We start from the raw sequence: 13,988 nt of genomic DNA, 5'->3' as shown, positions 1-13,988 counted from the left end.
TGTGTGTGTGTGTGTGTGTGTGTGTGTGTGTGTGTGTGTGTGTGTGTTTTAAGTAAGCCTTCTCCATCTAGCAGAGAATGCTTAATGAGAAAATGATTGGAAGCAAATGTTTATTTTTCCCTTAGGCATTTAAAACCTTTCAGTGGCTTTAAAGTTTACTACTGTTTTTCCCACAAAGTCCATTCATTCAGTCTCCTATTAGAGTCACGTTTATCTGGGCATTTTAAGGTTGTTTTTATAATGTTACCTCATGTCTAATTCTTTTTTTCTTCCTCTTCTCCTTTTGCTTCCTCTCTTTTTAGTATCATTATTTCAGCTTCTTTTTTGTTAAGATGAAATATAAAGACATCAACCTTAGAAGACCAGTAGAGAAAGTTGCAGATACTCGCTGATACATTCCTTGTTTCCTAGTAAAATAAGTTTTGAGCACACGGACTAGGTTTCTTTTAGAGATAAGTTGTGTCATCCATACATAACTCTCTCCGGGGGTGTAGAATTAGCATCAACACCAGAAACGTGTTTTGAAATAACGTGGAAGAAGGGCTGGTTTTGTAACTAGGTGAACCTGGAATTCGACCACATAGGAGTCAGGAAATTGGTGGAGTCTACAATCTGTGGGTCTCTGGTATCTGGAAAATTTTACAGTTTCTGATTGATGTGAACATGTAGCATTAGGCGGAATATTCCAGCCAACTTTCCGTTTTACAATGCACACAAGGAGAACGGTTGTGTTGCATCAGTATTACATCAAAAAGTATAACTTTTATGTAAGATTCACATTTATTTAAATGTGGTTAGGATGATAGAGAAATGCTACTGACACTTTTCATATTAATCTCCTCTGAACTGATATATAATTAAACATATTACTTAATAAGCCCGGTAAATTATTTTGACCTGTCAGAATATACTGAAATAATTTAGCAATTATGATGCTCAATTTGGTAGCAAATATGTACTGTATAGATTATGATTTTTTCTTTACAACTGTATGCTTAAAATATGTATGGCTTTGAATTTTAAGTATGATACCATTTCTAGACTTTCATTTTTGGTATATTGTGCATTGTATATTCAGAGAGAGTTAAAGAAAGCCTTGGTTGGTGCACATACTTTGCATCGCCTAACTTGTTCTTGAACATGAATGAGAACTTGCAACGCAACATTTTCTTTTCCATATGTTGGTGTTAACAGGTTTGTATGGGCTTACAGAATTTTAAAACATTGATAAATGATTTTTCCAAAGGTTCAAGGTTGTATACTTCTCTATCCACCAAGCTTTATCAGTCTAGCAGTATCTTTAGTGGTAGATAGGAAATAAATTATGTACTTAATAGATGTAATGTGAAGTTTTGCATGGAGTCTGAAACTGTAATGCCTCAGCAATTAGATAGGGGTGCTAGATCCACATTAGCACAAAGAGGGAATGGATAGTATCATCTTCTGGGAGGATTGTGCACAACTAAGCAGACCCTGGGGAAAGAGGCCATCTTTGGCAGTTGCTGCTTGTGATTTTAAATGAGCTTTAGAATAGCCAGACTTTACACATTACATTCATTTATCGAAGTTGCTTTATGCTGTAAGTTTAACTAGACCCCAAGAAAATAATTTCAAGAGAGGTGTAATTAACTAATTCCTTGTCAGTCTGGGAATCCCCAAATCTTACTTTAATAACAGTTTTTGTAGCATATTAAGGTTCTTGCCAAGAACAAGTGCACTGTGATTAATGAGGTACTTCAGGGATGAATTTACTTGGTCGACCAGTGCTTTCACTGCCAAGAAACAAGAAAAGCATGTTTAAAGTTATGCTTGAAGTAAATATAAATTTCTATTATTTATGCAAAAATAATTATTATAATGGTATTTTAGGGGTATAAAATGTCTTTTCAAGAGTACATATCCTAGCCTACTGATAGGATGACTGGACAGGGCAAGGGATGACCTACTTCAAATACTTTCCCTTAAACTTTTTAAATTAGTGGGGATTAGGAGATCCTTGCCCTTACCGTTCTTTAGGATTTACCTGACAGCCATATTTCCTGTCTTCAACTTTTCTTCATTTTACTAGTGTGCTGTTCAAACATGAGGTGACTCATTGCCTCGAATGTTGTTTGTCCCTTTTTAATTCCTCCTTGTTTAGGGAAAATTTTGAAGAATAATGAGGGTAGTAGAGGCACACAGGATGGGGCTTCGTATATAAATTTGCACTGATGCAGCAAATGTGGTTCTGCGAAATTACATGGGAAACGGTGTTGTAGATACATGTAATTGATCACTTTGCCTAATGTATCTTTGTCCGACTTAATGCTATGGGTGCAAATTTATAGATATTAAACAAGGACACAAGAAGAAGTCACCCAAGCTAGGAGCTCTGAAGTCATCCTTTTTCTCATAGTTACTCCCTCTGGTCAGGCAAATGGTCATTAAATACTGTTTGTTTACTTTATAGGTATTTTTCAAATACATTCCCTTTTCTTCTTTACTACTTCTATTCCATTCTGTTTCTTACCTCTCCAATGGATGGTTTGTAATATTCTCCTGCCTGATTGTCTGGCTTCTGTTCTCAGCGTTCTCTCTGCTCTAACATCATAGTATTGTTCGTAAAATGCAAACCTTATCATATCATCCCCTTGCCTAAAATATTTCCATGACTCTCATCACCTACTCCTTCATCTATTTATCCATCTACAAGTATTGGAGTGTGTAATATGTGCTAATTCCCAAATTAACAAGGCAAAGGCCTCCACTCTGGAGGAAGGAAAAGACTCCAGCAAAGGACTACTACAAGCCTGGGAACAAGTGTGAAACAATGTTATTGGTGTGCTTAGAAAGAGAGGTTACGAAGTGAAGCCTGGGCAGAAATGTCAGCACAGGCTTCAAAGGGGAAGTGAGGTGTAAGCTGAGTTTCCACACATGAGTAGTTAATTTTCAGGTGGGCACAGCAGGAGGGAATGAACAATCTTGACAGAGAAAACAGCTTGAGTAAAGATATGGGGTTGTGAATCAGCACAGTAATTCTAGGTGCTGTTAAGTATTCTCAGGGTGAAGAAAGCCACAAGAAAAGAAGATAGAGCAAAAGGCAAGTAACCAATATCTTGAACAGCTTCAGATGCTGACCATAGAATCTGGTATTTATCCTGTAGGCAGTAGTGGTCATTGAATGGTGATAATCAGGGGAATGACATAATCAGATATAAATTTTGGAAAGATCTGCCTTTCATTAGTTCAGTAAATAAATCGGAGTGCAAAATGGAGTCAATATGGCCTATAAGGAGATGATAGCAATTGTGTGAGTTTTCCATTCATTGTTGTGTTTATTTATTCATACACTTATTCTGTGAATGTCTGTTGACTATCTACTATATGCTGTGGATCATACTAGAAAGATGAGAGATGATTTCCTAAGGAACTAAGGCAGTAACCGTGGAGATGAGAAGGAGGAGTTTAACCAAAGAAATGTTAAGGAGATAAAATTTGCAGATTATTTTCACCAGTCTGACATGTGGTGTGAGGAAGATGATTCTGACTTGGTTGATTTGAGGAATGGAAGTGCCGTTCACTAATATATGGGACAAAGAGTGAAGGGCACATATTCTGGTGAATATAATGGGTTTAGATTTGAACATGTTGGGTTTTAGATGTTTGTGAGTCATTCGGGTGGAGATTGTAAGTGGTGGGAACATAGCAGTGAACGAGGCACAGTCTATTTCCAACCATGTTGGATCAGCAACCAGAACTATTTCTGGCACATAGAGAACACTCAATAAAATATTTTTGAAGGAATGGATTCATTTACAAATCTGGAGTTTACTCTAAATATCTAACCAGATATTTCGCTTTGAAAGCCTCTGTCAGTTTTGTGGTAATTAAAGCAATGAGTAGAAAAAATGAGATAGTCCAAAGAATGTATAGAGTGAATGAGGGCATAGTGGAGGCCAGAGACTGAGGAACACCAACACCAAGCAGTGGATGAAAAAGTAAGAACCAATGGAAGAACCTGGGAAGAACCCAAAGGCCAAGGGAAAATCCAGGGGATCTTATTTTCATGAAAGTAAAGGAAGATGCATATGGAGAAAAGGTTATGGCCAGCAGTTTCCAGTGCTGCAGAAAGAACTAGAAAAGTTAGGTAAGATTTCATTGGATTTCTTATGAAGGAGGTCACTGGTGGCCTTTGCTGCTGCAGCTTCAGTGGGGTGCTAAGGGTCATAAATATGATTCAAGTGGACTGAGGAGTGGTTAAGACTTGGGAAAATGGACACAGTAGTGTAGGTTAGATTCCAGATTCCTTGGAAGAGTTCACACAAGACCCTCAGGGCATAGACTCCTATGTAACTACTCCCCTCTAATATGCACTCTAAGCCCCACCCTTACTGTACTGCTCCACCCTGTGTCTCACCACCATGTGTTTGCTCATGCTGTTTTCTTGGATTCTCCCCACATCTTTCACCCTTGCTATTAAACTCCTAATGTTTCTTCAAAGTACAGTTCAAAGATCACTTCCTCTTGGGCATATTTCCAAACGGTTCCCTTCCCTCTGCCAGGATGAGTTAAGTGCCCCTTGTTTCAGGTTCCATGGCACTCTACCAATGTCATCATAAGGGTGCTTCCCCCATTGTACTGTCATCATGGGATGCTTGGTCTGTCTCTCCCACATGAAAGCGAGCATCCATATAGTGAAATTTCTACTTATTTCTAAATATTAAGTGCCTAACAGGGTGCCTCATGTCTAGTAGACCCTCCATAAATGCTTGCTTAATTGAGTAAGTAAATAATTTTCCTTATAAGCCTTCCACAGAGGAGCTTCGGGGTGAGCCGAAGCTGAAAGAACTACCAAGTCTTTTCAGTTTTCTTAGAAGTAAGACACTGCTGATTCATTTAAAAGGGACTAGAAGTAGGAGATTAGTGCTTTGCTTGCAGTTTTGCCACTAATTAATTCTGTAAGTCATCTCACACTTCTGGGTCTCCAAATCTTCATCTGTGATATGGGCACAATCGTGTCTGTGATCCGAGATGGTGGAGGATACTGTAGAGAGTCTAAAATACTATCATAAAAGAGCAGGAGTATTTGGAATAAGAAGTAACCTGATCTTTTTATCATTTCCCTTCCTCTTCTGTGAGCTTGAGGGTTGCCTCTTAACTAGTTGCTTTAACTTAATTCCTAAATCCCCAAGGTCTCTGTGCTACATAGTAGCCAAAGTTATCTTTCTTTCTTTCTTTTTGTTTGTTTGAGATGGAGCCTCAGTCTGTTGCCCAGGCTGGAGTGCAGTGGTGCGATCTCAGCTCACTGCAACCTCAGCTTCTCAGCTCACTGCAACCTCAGCTTCCCGAGTTCAAGCGATTTTGCTGCCTCAGCCTCCTGAGTAGCTGGGATTACAGACTTGCACCACCATACCTGGCTAATTGTTTTTGCATTTTTAGTAGAGACGGGGTTTCGCTATGTTGACCAGGCTGGTCTGATACTCCTGACCTCAAGTGATCTGCCCACCTCAGCCTCCCAAAATGCTGGGATTACAGGCATGAGCCACAGCACCTGGCCCACAGTGATCTTTCTAAAGACTTAACAGAATACATCACTCCTCCTCCTCTTGGAGGAGGATCTGTTTATTGCTTGTCTCCTCCCTGACCCCCAATTCTTTAAATTCTTTTAATTCACCATTATATCACCAGCACCCAGAACACTGCCTGTCACATAAAAGATGCTCCATGCATACATGCTGATTCATTTACTGACACCCCAGATCTCCAAAATATACTATTAGTTCCCTTGTGGAAGATGGAATTTTACTCTGTTGGCCATTCTATGTGTCAGACTCAGTTAGACCTAATGAATTACTTTACTACTTACATATATATTTTATTCTGAATTAAGTTTATGTCTGTAGAGACTGATGTTTACATATTCTTTTTGCTCCTGCATTCCTTTTAAAAAAATCACTGATTTCTCTTAAGTCTACAGAGGCCTCGCAGAAGTTATACTATTTTATACTGTGCTGATATATAAAATCTTCCGTACTCTTCTAATCAGTCTTTAGAAATCTAAACGATGCTATTGTACTTGAGGACCATATTACAATTAGAAATGTTGAAAAATGTTAAAATATTAGTACTTGGAATATGATAGCCTAAAAGGAAAAAAATGAAAAGGGTATTTCAAAATGAAATGAAGGACTGATACAAAAAAAACTATAAACAAGAAAGATAGCCAGCAGCCTTCTGAAAACTGCTTGCAAAGAAGTAGTGCCAGTTTTAATTTTTAATTGCAAATGGCTATTTTGGCAGACGAAAATGCCAGCAGAGCATGTTTTATCCTGGCCCAATGGTGTGAAACTACTTGAAGCCCAATTGTTGAACAGCCACAGCTCATAGCTATGTTTAATATGTATGTGTTTTCATTTTAATTTCCTTTTCCTTCAGCCATTTATGAGTGCGTTATTTGAAGTTTTATTTGGTTGCAACCTGAGAGAAAGATTGGCCACATATCTGTATTGTTTTTCATAATTAATGAAATTCTTTAATGGTCTCAGGGTTTCAGGTGATCTTTTAATCCTTTGCAATCAGTGTGTCTGAAGAATGAGCTTCCTAAATGTTATGAAAGTCATCAATTTCCAAACTTAAAAATAGCTTGAAGTTTTTCATCATATACATTTGTGTATTGTGCATATATATTTCATACTCATACAAATACAAGGGCAACATGAGCACATACATACTGTATCTTTTAGCAGATAATATGCGTTAGTGCAAATATGTCTATTTCCCTTTGTTTTGATCCTCTAAAAGTAAAAGACACTGGAATAAAATGCAATTTAGAAATGAAAAGAATGTTAAATTTACTCTTGATAATATAGAGCTTATCTCATAATTTGAAAGATCATTGAATTTTTACACGATGAAGAGATATACACTTTTTACAAACTCAGTCATAGTGGTCATTGTTGTCATTTATTGTACCTGTGAGGTAATTCTAGAATCCCTATTCCAGTGGCTGCATAATCTAATGATAATGTTATAATCCATCACTTCTCTTTTTAAACAGTCAATTTAGTTTAACATTTGATTAACAGCCATTGTGTATGCCAGGCAATGTGCTGGATGCTGGTGCTTCAAAGAAAGGAACAATGTGGACCTGACCTCAAAGAAATCCATTGGAGAATATGAGAGATTTAGATTTAATGATCAACATTACTTTCACTATACAGGTACCAGTTTCTTAATCTAGAAAATATCAGTAACAGTTTCTTAATCTATAAAATAGGAATAAAATATTACTTCAAGGTGTTATGATATTATATGGATTGTATATGTGTACATAATGTTTAATATATACATATTCACACTTAGCATGGTGGCTGTCATTGAAACTAGAGGGAAAAACAGACGCAAGGTGGTAGAAGGCTGTATTTATATGATAAAGGTCTAGGATTTTATCCTCTATGTGATGGGCAATCTTTGAGGAAGATAGGATTTAGGCAGGTAATGTCATTGGATTTCCATTTTAGATTGGTCACTCTACTAGTTCTATCAGTGATGACTTGAGGGAGACAAAACTGGAGGTAGAGGTTAAATTTTAAAACTGTTGTTCCAACTTAAGCAAGAGATAATTAGGACTTAGACTGGAGCAGTGGTAAGTGAAGATGGGGGAAAAGTATGACAATAGAGTTGAAATGTGTTAGTGAATGATTGAATGTGGAAGATTAAAAGATCTAGATTTGTTATTTCCAGATTATTGGATTAGGTGGTTGGATAAATAGTGGTGCTATTAACTGAACTCAGCACAGGTGGAACAACAGGTTGGCGAATTGCAGGGGTGATACAATGAGTTTAGCTTTGGAAATGCTGAGCTTTCGGTGCCTGTGGGAATTCCAACTATAAATGTACAATAGCTCTTGGATGATGATTTAAAAGACCTAAAAATACAGACAAGAGTTAAAATCATGAGGAAAGCAAATAAAGATTAAGGGTAGGCGGTCAAGGATGGAAATCTGGAGAATACCAACATTTAATTGATGAGCAAAGGAAACAAGGAATGACAGGCTATAAGGAAACACTAGACAAAAAGATGTTCAAGGTTGTGGAAACTAAGGGTCTGAAATGTAGAGAGTGGTTCAGTAAGATAAAGACCCATCAGAAATTACCATTGAATCTGGCAATGTGGAATTCTTCAGTGATTTTATAACCTCATCAGTGTTAACCTTCAGTGAAGCAGTGAGGGCAGAGGCAGATTGCTGTTAGCTGAGAAATGAATCAGAAGTGAGGAGAGGAAACAGCATATTTAGGCCATATGTTCAGTTAGTTTGGCAAGAATAAAAGGGAGATTGGACACTAGCTACAAGGAAATACAAGGCTAAAAGGAAAATCAAGAGAGAATAAAGTCATAGAGAAGATTTTTTTTATCACAAATAATAGTCATTTTAATTATTGATTATGTGCTGGACATTTTTCTAAATGCTTTATGCACATTAATTCTTTTATTCCTCAGAATAACCCCAATAAGTATATTAGTGTTATAATCTCCCTTTTAGCAAACCAGAATACCAACGTAGGGGGCGGTTTAGTAACTTGTCCAAAGTCAGCTACTGAGTTAATAGCAGAACAGGGCTTTGAACCAAGGCAGGTTGGCTGAGAGCCACACATGCTTAGCCACTATATTTTATTTCCTTTACTTTGCCTGTTAGATTTTTTCTTTTTCTTCTTCTTCTTCTTCCTCCCCCTCCTCCCCCTCCCTCTCCTCCTCCTCCTCCTCCTCACCTCCTCCTCCTCCTCCTTCTTCTTTCTTCTTTCTTCCTCTTTTTTTGAGATGAGTCCCGAGTCTCGCTCTATCGCCCAGGCTGGAGTGCAGTGGCGCGATCTCGGCTCACTGCAAGCTTCGCCTCCCGGGTTCACGCCATTCTCCTGCCTCAGCCTCCCGAGTAGCTGGGACTACAGAAGCCCACCACCACGCCAGGCTAATTTTGTTTTTGTATTTTTAGTAGAGACGGGGTTTCATCGTTTTAGCCAGGATGGTCTCGATTTCCTGACCTCGTTATCCGCCCTCCTCGGCGTCCCAAAGTGCTGGGATTACAGGCGTGAGCCACCGCGCCTGGCCAGGTTTTTTTCTTTTTTAAAAAAATCGACTTTTATTTTAGATAAAGGGCGTACTTGTGCAGGTTTTTTACATGAGTATATTGCATCCAGGTAGTGAGCGTAGTACCCAATAGGTAGTTTTTCAACCTGTGGCTCTTCCCTTCCTCCCGCTTCTAGTAGTCTCAAGTGTCCATTGTTCCCATGTTTATGTCTATATGTGCTCAGTATTTATCTCACACTTATAAGTGAGAACATGCGGTACTTGGTTTTCTTTTCTTCCATTAATTCGCTTAGGACTATGGCTTCCAGCTACATCCATGTTGCTGCAAAGGACATGGTTTCATTCTTTTTAATGGCTGCATAGAATTCTATGGTGTATAGGTACCATTTTTTTTTAATCCAATCCACCATTGATGGGCACCTAGGTTGATTCCATGTCTTTGCTATTGTGAGCAGCATGGCAATGAACATATGAGTGTGTGTGTCTTTTTGGTGTAAGGGTCTGTTTCCTTTGGGTATATACCCAGTAATGGGATTGCTGAGTGAAATGATAGTTCTGTTTTAAGTTCTTTGAGAAATCTCCAAACTGCTTTCCACAGCCGTTCAACTAATTTACATTCCCACTAACAGTGTATAAGTGGTCCCTCTTCTCTGTAGTCTCACCAGGATCTGTTGTTTTTTGACTTTTTAATAATAATCATTCTGATGGTATGAGATGGTATCTCACTGTGGTTTTGATTTGAGCATTTTTTCATATGCTTGGGGGCTGCTCATATGTCTTCTTTTGAGAAGTGTCTGTTCATATCCTTTGCCCACTTTTTAATGGGGTTGTTTTTTGCTTGTTGATGTGTTTAAGTTCATAGACTTTGGATGTTAGACCTTTGTCAGATGCATAGACTGTGAATATTTTCTCCCATTTTGTAAGTTGTCTGTTTACAAATCAAAGATGACACAAATAAATGGAAGAGCATTCCATGCTCATGGATTGAAAGAGTCAATATTATTAACATGGCCACACTGCCCAAAGCAATTTACAGGTTCAATGTTATTCCTATCAAACTACAACCTCATTCTTCACAGAATTAGATAAAACTATTCTAACATTCATATGGAACCAGAAAAGAACCCAAATAGCCAAAGCAATCCTAAGCAAAACAACAACAACAACAAAAAGAAAAAACAAGAACAAAAACAAACAAACAAACAAAAAACTGGAGTCATCACTATCTGACTTGAAACTATAAAAGGCTATACCAACCAAAACAGTGTGGTACTCGTACAAAAACAGACACATAGACCAATGGAACAGAATAGAAAACTCAGAAATAAAGTGGCACACTTACGATCTGATCTTCAACAAGGCCAACAAAAGCAAGTAATGGGGAAAGGTCTACCTGTTCAATAAATGGTGCTGGGATAACTGGCTAGCCATATGCAGAAGAATGAAACTGGACCCCTACCTTTCACCATATACGAAATTATCTCAAGTTGGATTAAAGACTTAAATATAAGACTGCAAACTAGAAAAATCCTAGAAGAAAACCTAAGAAATAGTTTTCCCAACATCAGCCTTGGCAAAGAATTTTTGACTAAGTCCCCAAAAGCAACTGAAGCAAAAGCAAGAATTGACAAGTGGGACCTAATTAAACTAAAGAGCTTAGGCCGCTATAATCTTGATTGTGGATGGTATGTGTGGGCCCAGGGCTCCTCATATCAGATGGGTAGAGTCATTACAAAAACTACTTTGGGGTCTTGTATAGCTCTTAGCAATATAGTGTATGCACAATAAATGTTTGTTGAATAAATGAATTATAGTTTAAATTCCTTATAACCTAGTATCAAGGAATTTTTTTTTTTCCTTTCTTTCTGTGCTTCTGCCTTTCTGGAATGTTGTTTCTCCCCATTTCTTTGTACAAAATGTTGCTTTTTCTTCCTCCGAAAGCTGTCTGTTCTTAAGAGACGCATTGAATTTCTAATTACATGCTCTAAGAGTGTACTGCCTAAGTAGACTGGGTACCTAATTTACATATTGCTCTATAGTAATTAATAGAGACTTGTAGAAAATGTGGATTTTAAAAGTATAAGGGGAGAACTCTATTTTCCTTGGGGTTTTAGTTATGCTCAAATGTCTTTGAAAATAAGGAGTGAAGTCTTAAAATTGCTGAAGTTTTCTAATATCTATATATTATTTCTGAAATTTGGCAATAGTCAGATATTCAGAATAATTTTTAAAAGATTATACCTTCCATTTTGGAAGTGGACTACTTTAGAATTTGACTATATACTTTGGAAGTATATAGTTAAGAAATAAGTTAGAAATTAGTTTTTATGCCATGTGGAATTATTATAGAAAAATATACAATAAATAAGTCCAAATATATTTGTAACATAGTTAAATATCAGTCAAAAATATTTACCCCAGTGGCTGTTATAATCATTAGGAGTTTCTTTACTCAGTGAGCCAAGAATAGATCTATAATCTGGCATCCCAGAGCTGTACTTTTTCTGTTTTATTGAGAGGCTAAAGCACGGCCTCAAAATGCAAATGTATCATAGGAGTACATAGGAGATAGAAAACTACCTGCATTTTTTTTCTGGTTGAAAATTTTTCCAAAGCATAGTCCTTGTTAAAGCGATTCTCATAACCTTTTCTAGAATGGAAAACAAGTTTAAGGCTTCTATTTCTCTAAACCTGTTTTCTCTTACACCTGAATGAATCTAGGAGGATTGGATGGAGTTGAGAATTTAGATTCTTCTCCCCATGTTTTGAGTCATTGGCTACATTTCTCAACTTTCTGGTTTATAAAATTAGGATATAATTCTTCAGTGTTTGTTTAATAACCTGACCTCTTGCTAAGTGTAAGGCCCTAGAGTAGGAACTATAGGGCTTAACATAAATAAGACATAGCATATTCCCTCAAGAAATTTTTATCTAGAAGGATATTCGTTTACTATTTACTAAGCCTCAAAAACCATCTCTCTGAATTGACTTAGGATAAAAGCAAAGGTTGACCTTTCTCCAGTGGCATTTAGCTATTGCTCCTTTTGAAGGGATTTACAAGGTAAACTCCAGGATCACCATGTACAGAACTGCTGATTGCCAGTTCTCTTGACCCCTTGGGAAACTTTGGAGCTCAGCGTTCAGCTGCCTGTGCAAGTGGGCGTTCTGCTCAGGGCATTCCCACACTGAGACCAAACACAGGAGTTCCCACTGATCATAGTAATTTCTAAACAGTGGTAATTAAACTAGTTAAACTAAATGTTCTAGTTAATAAAACATTCTGAGTATGTTTAATTTGCTCCACAGTATTTTAAAAAAATAAGAAAGAAACCAAAGCTGTTTCATAATACTTTGTTTGGAGATGTTATTTTCTTTCTCCCTAAATGGGTTAAGAACAATAGTATAAACCAAAAAGTTGTTGTTTTTTAGCAAAATGAGGTGTCTATTTTCAGTATAACTTTAAGCTTTAAGCTTCTAATATTGTTCACTTAATTCTAGTTCACTTATACCTAGCCTTCCAAGAACACAATATGCAGTGGACACTCAAATATTGAATGAGTGAGTGCCCACTGCATATTGTGTTATTGGAACACTTTGGAAACACTTCTTCCATTTGTTCAACTTTCTCCCGTCATGTGGAAAATGGATTTTTTCTTCAACTAAGAGTGGTACTTCCCAGTGCAGCTAAGGTCAAAAAGTGTTAAAAATGTGTGTTCATTGCAATCTCTAAGGTGCTCTTTATCCATTTTTTAAAGACTACGTACTTCAAATGGATTTCAGACCTAGATCAGCAGTCAGGTTAAAGAATTTCAAAGTGAGATTAAACTAATTTTAAATTTATCATGCCTGATGATAAAATCCTATAGTTCTGGTTTGGTATGTCAAATGGAAAAGGCAGAGAAATTGATTGGCAATCCAAATGACATTTGGGAACTCACTTGGAACCTTCAAGATAGGATCCTGAACCCAAGGAGCACCTACTCTTACTCATCTAGTCCTTGACATAGAAGAAATTACAGTTTGTTTTGGGGAAACAGTTTTAACAAGCTCGAACATTCAAATTTGCATTCAAGTATTTTTCTCTAGAAGAAACTCAGTTAAGTTCCCTTAGCTTCAGATCCATCAAGGAATAAACAAAATGAGATGGGTTAGGATCTTCCCAAATGAACCAGCTACCCTAGTTACATAGGTCCTACTTTACTTGTGCACTGAGATTGTCCTGCAATTCTTCCAAAGTTAGGACAGGAAGCATAGTAGGAAAGAAAACTATGTAGTCATCATATTTGTACCAATCGTGTGGACTCCTAGAGAGCAGTTCAGGCTACCAATGCTTCAGTAGCCCATTATTCCTTTCACTCAATAGAATGGCCCCAGTCATTTCGCTGAAATTGGAAGTTAGAGTTTCACAGTATCTCTAGCAGGAAAGATTCCCTTACATGGTTCCAGATCTTTTACATTCAGTATTGGACTTGATGAGCTACTTTACAAATTACATTTCCTAAACTAGTTGGGTCATGCTGCTGAGAGCTGTTTTCCAGAGCTAGTGGGTATGGAGTTTTATTCCAGGCTTCAGGGCAGGAAGTGGATAATAAAAATACATTTATAGATGGCACTAAGTGAGGTAGCCTAGACAACCGTAAATAAGAATAATCAAACTATCACGTTGTATTGGAGAAGACAGAATATTCCTCTAATTGAAGGGTAGCTGTCATAATTTACAGTTGTCATCAATGAAGGATTGTACTTTTTTTCTCCACAAAAGATTAAAGGCAAATACCTATTTTTTGTTTGTTTGTTTGTTTCTTGTTGATTCAAATTCCCTTTCCACACTGCAATCTTAATATAGATTTCTAAAGCATGTGATAATATATTTAAAAGACCTATTCACAATAAATCTGTTATGTTTTTATATTGTCTCAAGGGT

The 13,988-nt window shown here is 37.2% G+C and overlaps 1 protein-coding gene and 1 long non-coding RNA gene across 2 annotated transcripts in view; both read left to right on the top strand.

The window, feature by feature from the left end:
- Window positions 1-13,988, top strand: part of KCNQ5 (potassium voltage-gated channel subfamily Q member 5) — a 579,251-nt gene that overhangs the window by 1,346 nt on the left and 563,917 nt on the right. The window lies entirely within an intron of this gene.
- The window catches only part of LOC111547439, a 45,892-nt gene continuing 39,006 nt past the window's right edge, over window positions 7,103-13,988 (top strand). The window contains exon 1 of the long non-coding RNA XR_002733135.1: window positions 7,103-7,199. This is a non-coding gene — a long non-coding RNA (uncharacterized LOC111547439). The remainder of the gene's footprint in view (window positions 7,200-13,988) is intronic.

The sequence above is a fragment of the Piliocolobus tephrosceles genome, chromosome 5 (genome assembly GCF_002776525.5).
Source record: "Piliocolobus tephrosceles isolate RC106 chromosome 5, ASM277652v3, whole genome shotgun sequence".
In the NCBI taxonomy this organism is placed as follows: Eukaryota; Metazoa; Chordata; class Mammalia; order Primates; family Cercopithecidae; genus Piliocolobus; species Piliocolobus tephrosceles.
The sequence above is the reverse complement of the archived record's forward strand: the minus strand, read 5'-3'. Positions and strand labels throughout refer to the sequence as shown.